The sequence below is a fragment of the Oenanthe melanoleuca genome, chromosome 2, assembly GCF_029582105.1.
Source record: "Oenanthe melanoleuca isolate GR-GAL-2019-014 chromosome 2, OMel1.0, whole genome shotgun sequence".
NCBI lineage: Eukaryota > Metazoa > Chordata > Aves > Passeriformes > Muscicapidae > Oenanthe > Oenanthe melanoleuca.
In genome coordinates, this window is record NC_079335.1 from 12,368,277 (window position 1) to 12,375,598 (window position 7,322).

General features: G+C 38.9%; 1 long non-coding RNA gene across 1 annotated transcript in view; it reads left to right on the forward strand.

Moving 5' to 3' along the window:
• The window catches only part of LOC130250174 (uncharacterized), a 41,699-nt gene extending 40,918 nt beyond the window's left edge, over positions 1–781 (forward strand). The window contains exon 5 of the long non-coding RNA XR_008839929.1: positions 220–781. This is a non-coding gene — a long non-coding RNA (uncharacterized LOC130250174). The remainder of the gene's footprint in view (positions 1–219) is intronic.
• Positions 782–7,322: the final 6,541 nt, after the last annotated feature.

Here is a 7,322-nt window from a genome sequence, read left to right on the forward strand (position 1 = left end):
CCTGGCTAACAAAGCACAGCAAGTGAGCCTTATAGGATTCACACAGTGCTTTTCCAAGCATCTGTAAATCACTTATTGAGAGTCTGAGACATGGCTCAAAGTGGCAAGGTGGCAGCCAGAATTACATCTCACTAATTAATTGGCTCAAAGCTCAGGGGTGGATGTGAAGTCATTCACGTGCAGCATTTTTCAGAGCTTTTATGTCTGTGTGTTTTCCAGACTTGACCTAAAAGGATCAACAGGAAAAGCAAATGCAGCAGACACCACTCTCAGCACAGCCCCACACAGCTCTGCACAGTGGTACCAACCCAGAGAGAGAATCTGTGCTGGGACACTGACTTTTCCTGAGCTATTGGAAAAGCTGATCATTGCCAAGAGATATGGAAAACAGCATTTTTTGTCAGCTCCAAGCAGGCATGGAGTAAGAACAATTGGGAATCTTTGTATCTGGCATTTCCCATGTAAAGTTGGTGCTCCTGCTTCAGACTGTTAACATTGCCACCAAGCTGGGACAAGGAAACCCCCTTGGTATCAGCCTCAGAACTGACCTATGAACCACAGGACCCAGGACCTCTGGTCTCCTTTCACTTGATCTGCAGCCGCTGCAGCACTGGGATTCCTCATGACTATCAGGGAAACTTTCAGAGCTTTTTCCTGTGAAATTTTTCATTGTTGAAATCTCTAGAACTCAAGTTAGATAGCAACTAAAGTGCCTTCCTATACATGTAGTCTGACAACTTCCATCAGATGACCCATAAGGATTTTCAAAATCTTATGTTACATGTGTGGATCCAAGTAAAAATTATAAATATAATTGATTTATATATATATATATATATCATATATATATATATATCATATATATATATATATGATTTTCAATGGCACGATACAGCAACTGGGAAAAATATTTAAATTAATAGTGTTTGTATAATTTTAAAGCCTCTGCTCCTCTTTCAGGAAATGAGCGCACCTGTATAAACATTTGATCTAGAGAAGTTAAAGGTCACATTACCACTACCTAGTCCATGGCCTCTGAAGGTTAAAATATCTTTTTACAAAAAAAATATCCCTGCCTTGAAGAGGTTGGGCAGGTATTCCCTTGGCTGCTGTTTCAACCTTTGGCCTCAGTCCTACAAGCACTTACACACATGCTCAACTGAGAGCATGCAAGTGTCTCTACTGTACACTCAGAGGGGTGTTATGAGGTTCCACTTATTGTGGGGTAGTCTGATGTTGTGATGTTGGACACTTGATGCTTCCCTGTTTTACTGGAATAACCATTTATTGGGATTGCTGTAGACCCAGCACAAAGATCATAAAAAGACTCCTGCTTTGACAAACAACAATATAACAAAATAAACTTTTCGTGTAAAATTCCTGAGTATTGTTTCTCACATTTATTCACACAGGTGAAATGAACTTTTTAAAGATCCTGTTGGCAGGCTATAAAGTTGCTGGCTTGGCTGGAGTGTCTCCATACAGAGGCTGCTGAAGCAGCAGGGCTATCAGGTGTTGGATGCTGCAGGTTTTGGGCTCTCAGTGCTGAATGCTGCAGTTGCACTGCTGGAGTGTGAAGTGACATGACAGTCTTAAATGGTAATGAAATGCTTCTGGGTGGGAAGGAGAGGAAAGGCAGCTGCTCTTAGCTCAGCTGGCAATCTGCCTCTGGCTAATGCTCTCCCTGCTCCCTCTGCCATTAACATCTGCATAATTTCTAAAGGACTGATATATCTGCAGTATAAAATGTACTGGTGGTGTGAATTCAGCTTGCACCTGTTACTCACTTCAGGAATGATCTTACTGTCTCTTTTGTGGTGTCTCTGCCGCCTCATACTCATTGCCAAAAAAAGTAATTGCTGACTGCAAACATCTGCCTATTCAGTGTTTCACTGAGCAGTTGACCTTTACAGCTTCACATTCAGTGTGTTGCTGCAGTGAGGATCATGCTGGTTTCTTCTTTGATATCTGGAAGGGGTAAAATCAATTTTTTTACCCTTTGGTCATAGTTACATTATTTGCATGGTGATTCCCTTCAGCAAGTGGAACAGTATGTCCCCAAAGAAGTCATCAGTTACAGCATGAGCTGAGTTTTCTGCTTGGTAAGAGTCTGGCCATGAAGATTTCCTGTAATGTGACAATTTGTATCTCAAATGATGCCAGGTTTTACTGCCACATGCATATCTCAGTTTGGAAGGCATAGGCATTCCAAATCACAATGTAACATAGAGAACTATTTTTAGTCATCAGTACACATATTTCTCACATTTTTCTGAGTTTCAGGCATGAGCTAATAAGGTTCAAATTCTTAGAAGACAACAGTCCTCTCCTGAATATGATGGTTTAGAAAGGATCTCCAAATATCTAGTTCACATCTCTAAAATCTTAACTTGTTTGGTTTGTTAGTGTTTTATCTGCTTACAGGTCTTTTTACTTTCTTTTAGAGAGGCAGAATTAAAGAATGGAATTAAGCTGTTCATTTCATGAGAGTATGAGTCCCTTTTTAATATATATATATAAAAGAAAACATTAAGGGAAAAAAGGCACATTTTTAACCTTCAGGTTTAGTACAACCAACAAAAAAACACATGAACTTCTGAATCTTGAAAAACCTTGGCCAGACTTCAGAAGTTCAGTATGAGCAGGTCTATTGGAGTTTCTTATCTGCAGAATTTAACTAGTGTATCTATCATTGTGAAACCACTGAACCATCTAGCATCAGTTTTCAACAGTACTGAGACTAAAAAGGAGAAAATAAGTACAAGATTGTACTTGCAACTTTATGTCTGTTAACATTTATCTCAGTGGTGACAGATCTTCTCTTTCTTTTGTGAGGGATTGATAACAACCATGGGGTTGATAATAATCAGACAGATCAGGCTGTTAAGCATTATGGAAACCTGCTGGGATTCTTTATTCACAGCAGTCTCTCAATTGGTGACTGTCATCTGGTGGACAGGGCCACAGGGAGTAATTTCTGACACAGTAATTGAGGGGAAGAACCTGCCCTTCATTAAAGTGATGTGGAATGAATTTCGTAGGCAATAATATATTTTTGTTGGTAGCTTCAGGAGCTTTTTTTGCCATGTAATAATAGTGGTGCCTTGAATAGTTCCCTGAGCCACAAAGCCCTTGATTTAACCCACAGCAGCACCTGCTGCTCCAGAGCATCTTTCCAGGTGCACTGAATACCTCTCACTAATATCTGGGCACTGCTGCACTTCATTTTCCTGGTTATGTTGTCTGTGTACAATTTCCTCACAGAGGTCAGGGCAAAATTTATTCCATTAGTGGAAGCACAGTCACTGAGCTGGAAATGCTGGTTAAGAAGGAGCAGTGCACTTTGTTTTCATGGGCTTTGCAAAAGGGGGCAAGTTTTCACAAATGCTAAGCATAAATTATCTTGTAAACTGAGCCTTTCAGAAAGTCCTTGCTCTTGAAGCTCTCAACTCATTCCTGTTTTTGAAAGTAAAAACCGGCCCTTGGTTCTGTGCTTCTGAATCTTGGACATAATATAAAAAATTAGTTAGCACCTGATGCTATCATGTGAGACCACCCTGACCTGCAAACCCATGTAATTTCAGGCACACCAGGACATCCAGTTGGCCAAATTTCACATCTGTGCAGAGGCCAAGCTGTCCCAGAAAACCAGATACACATTTTCATGGCTCATAAAGCTTCACTTTGAGTGTCTGTGTGGTAGCAGATCTGGGCTTGTTCATGAAACAGCTCCAAAGGGTACAGATAAAGTGAAACTGGATTTAAAAGAAACATTTCCAAATTATGCATTTGTCATATCCCAGATGGCTGGAACCATGCATTTGTCTCAGTAGCATGTTGGACCCTATCTAGCAAAGGACAATGACAGACTAACAGCAATAATAAAACTGATGAAAAGCACATGCCCCAAGGGGTGACAATTGATTAAAGAAGATAATTTTGCAGATGTCTGAGAAAGCTGAAACTTTAACACAGTTTTAGTGTAAGAAAGTGGTAATTCTTCCAGTTACATGATTCCACATGGATGCATCTGGAGAAATATTTCCTGATGTCCAGAAGAGCAGATTCTTTGGAGCATCTCCAGCAGGGCTCCATTCAGGGGAGAGAAGCCAATTCACAGCACACTGGCAGTGCTGAACAGGCAGCCAGAAGTTAACAGCAGATAAATCACTGTTGGTAATTATCAGTTTGTACTCCCAATTGCTGGCTGCAGGTGGTTTGCCTAACCCTGCTTCCATTCACATCGGGGAGAACAGATTTGATCCTTTTACTTCCAGTGGAACTGCAATTTACTGGGGCTGGAGGGCTCAGCCCTTCTCAGCAGGGCCTCCCTCCTTCATCACAGCAGTACCTTTGTCTCATAAAAGGCTCAGCTAACCTTGCTGATCCTTAAAGGATGAACTGTGTGACTCTAGGGTTTGTCAGACAACTACTGAAATGTTGCAAAATGTGGAGCTTTGGAAAATGTTCTCCTAACTATGCAATTGTAGTGATGACAGCTTCCTAGAGATATACTTTACAACATTGTGATGTCTCAGTGCTTTGTAACAATTTTTTATGTGTAGCTAAGCAAATTGTGGTGGAAGAGGTTTGTTCACTGGAGAATAGGTCATTATAAGCACATCCATATTTATGATCAAGATGTATAGGACTACAATGTTTCTGACTGCATAGCAATTATTTGTCTATAATTGCCAAAATACAGCCTGACAGTTTTTCATTTCACTTACAAACTTTAATGGAGCAACTAATCTGATTTACCTTTGAACAGCTGGGAACTCAAGAGTTGCATTAAATGATTTCTGCTAAATGCTTTTCTGTTGGAAATGCTTTTTCAAGACAGTGACTTTTCTGTAGATCTCTGACAGAATATGAATTTTGAACTATTTTTTTCAATTACCAAATTATGCTCACTTCAGGAGTTCTTTTTTAAAATTTGATTGAATGCATAAATAAATGAATTATATATTAATAGAAAACATCTCTTTTTATCTGTCATCTGAAAACCTGTATATTATTCAAAATGCTTCAGTAGTTAAGCTCAAAAGTGCGAATGCGAATATTATTTGAATTCCTAAATTCATAACCTATTTCTGTTTGGTTCAGGTGCACAGTACATGTAGCCATAGTTTCTGAGTCCTGGAGAGATCTGTCAAGCCAAGTGTGAAGATGTTTAGCAGCTGATTTTGACATTAGGAGGATGTACTCTCAACTAGTTTGAAACAGGCAAGTTAGTGTTTTATGAGGATTCAAACTGATTGAACACTTTAAATGTCAGACATAAATCTGAAGGGAACTGATAGATATAATATAAAAGCCTTAAATTTAAGATCAATCCTTTCCTTCACATTAAATTATTAGATATAACAAAGCTGTATGCCTCTTAGAGCCACCCACTGCCATTCATCCAGAGAGCTACAGAACCTGGGTCACACATGACATATCTGCTGCTTATTTCATGTACCACAGGAGTGGTGAAATAAATTACATGCATCCCTATACCTATATATATATACACACATATAAAAATATATTTAAAAAAATACATATTTATATATATATTTATTTTATGTATATATATATGCATATATAGGCTGTGTGTGGCTGTGTGTGTCTGTGTGTGTGTGTATGTGTGTGTATTGATGTTAATAGTCATTACACTTCAATAGTATTTCAACTAGTGGTAATTGTTAATGCTAACTAAAGGCCAACTTTATGATAATGAGCTGTAGATCATGTGGTGCCTTTTAAAATGCAGGAGTGCAATAACCACTGTATGTGCATGTGGTGTTAGATCTGTGGAGGTGACAGAAGCAAAACTCGCAAGGAAATTGTTGAAAATTTCAACATTGAATGGGTGGAGTAACCAGTTTCTAGTTAAGAGATTGTGACACTTCCCGACACACTAGAAACGTCCAAATATTTCATTTCATTCATGCTGAAAAATGGAGCAGAGGGTTATTCCATGCTGGCTGCTTTGTGGCTGCTAATCTTTTAGGGGAGACATGGACTCTAAAATCATCTAATGCAGACAGTGGGATTGAGAGGAAATTACAAAGTCTATGATCTTAAGTTAAATTTCATCTGCCATCCACTTCAAGAAGAATTTCTTTGGACCACTGAGCTTGTGAAATAAGCACTGATACTTGGAATCAGCCAGGAAATGTCAGCAGTGTCCTAGAAGGCACGGGAGCTGACTGGTTTGAAGTGGTATCAAAGAACTGGTTACTCTCTGAATTCCTTTTGAAATCTTGCAAGATACACTTGCAAAACTGTTCTGTTTAAGAGTAACTGTGCTGTACCATTTACAAAATCCAGAAAAAAAAGGAAATCACAAGTCATATCACAGCAGTCTCATATTTCCTCTGAGACACAGATTCCCAGGAGAGGGACTTCTCTAACTCATACAACTCATACAAAAGAAATTTCCATAAAAAGAGGGAAAATCTACAAATTGTCCTCTGCCAAGTTTGAGCAATCACTGGAAGCTCCCACAGGGTGTGCAATAATGAACCCTGAGAAAAAAACCCTTAAGGCTAGAGCCAGAGGAATTCCTCATTTTGGAAAAAAATTGCATGGAAAGTCCCTTCAGTGATGGGACAGGAAAAATGAATCTTCAGTGAGGAACTGTGACTGAATTTCACTGTGACAGTAAAATCCTTCCCATTTATGCTAATTCAAACAAGTTTCCAGCTGGAGTCCATCAGATTGGAAAATTGATATAATTCTGAAGAAGTTGAGGAATTATGGGATTTACAATTTTCTTTCCTGAAAATTCTAAAAACTTTTTTTCACCTCAAGAACTCGGTTTTTTTCCCTTTTGTTAGATGATAAAATTTGAAACAAAAATACATAAGAAAAAAACAAGGGGAGAAGGATAAGTTGGAAAAAAGTAATCTCAAGATAAATTATGTCTGCTGTTTTCCAGACTGGTATTGGGAAATTTTGAATTTGCTCATTCTGCCAAAGTGATCACTTGCATATCTTTGAAAAGAGATTTGCACATGTACTTAGAAGAGGCATTTCTCAAAAGAGTCATGAACAACTCTTTCCTCCATGGAATTGCTGTTGCATGAGCGTGCACACACAGCAGGCAGTTCCCAAGTAGTTGCAGTGTCCATCTGTTTGGGAGATGGTTATCTGCCACTCTGGTACTCTCTCCTTGTGTGCTTTGCTCTGTGCTTTTGCTTATGGAAAATTCACAGTACTGACAAACATTGTTCTGTTTATCTGCATGACATAACACAAGATAAGCAAGAGGATGGGATTCCTCATTGTGTAATACAGAGGAAAAACTGGGAAAAACTGACCTCATGTACCAA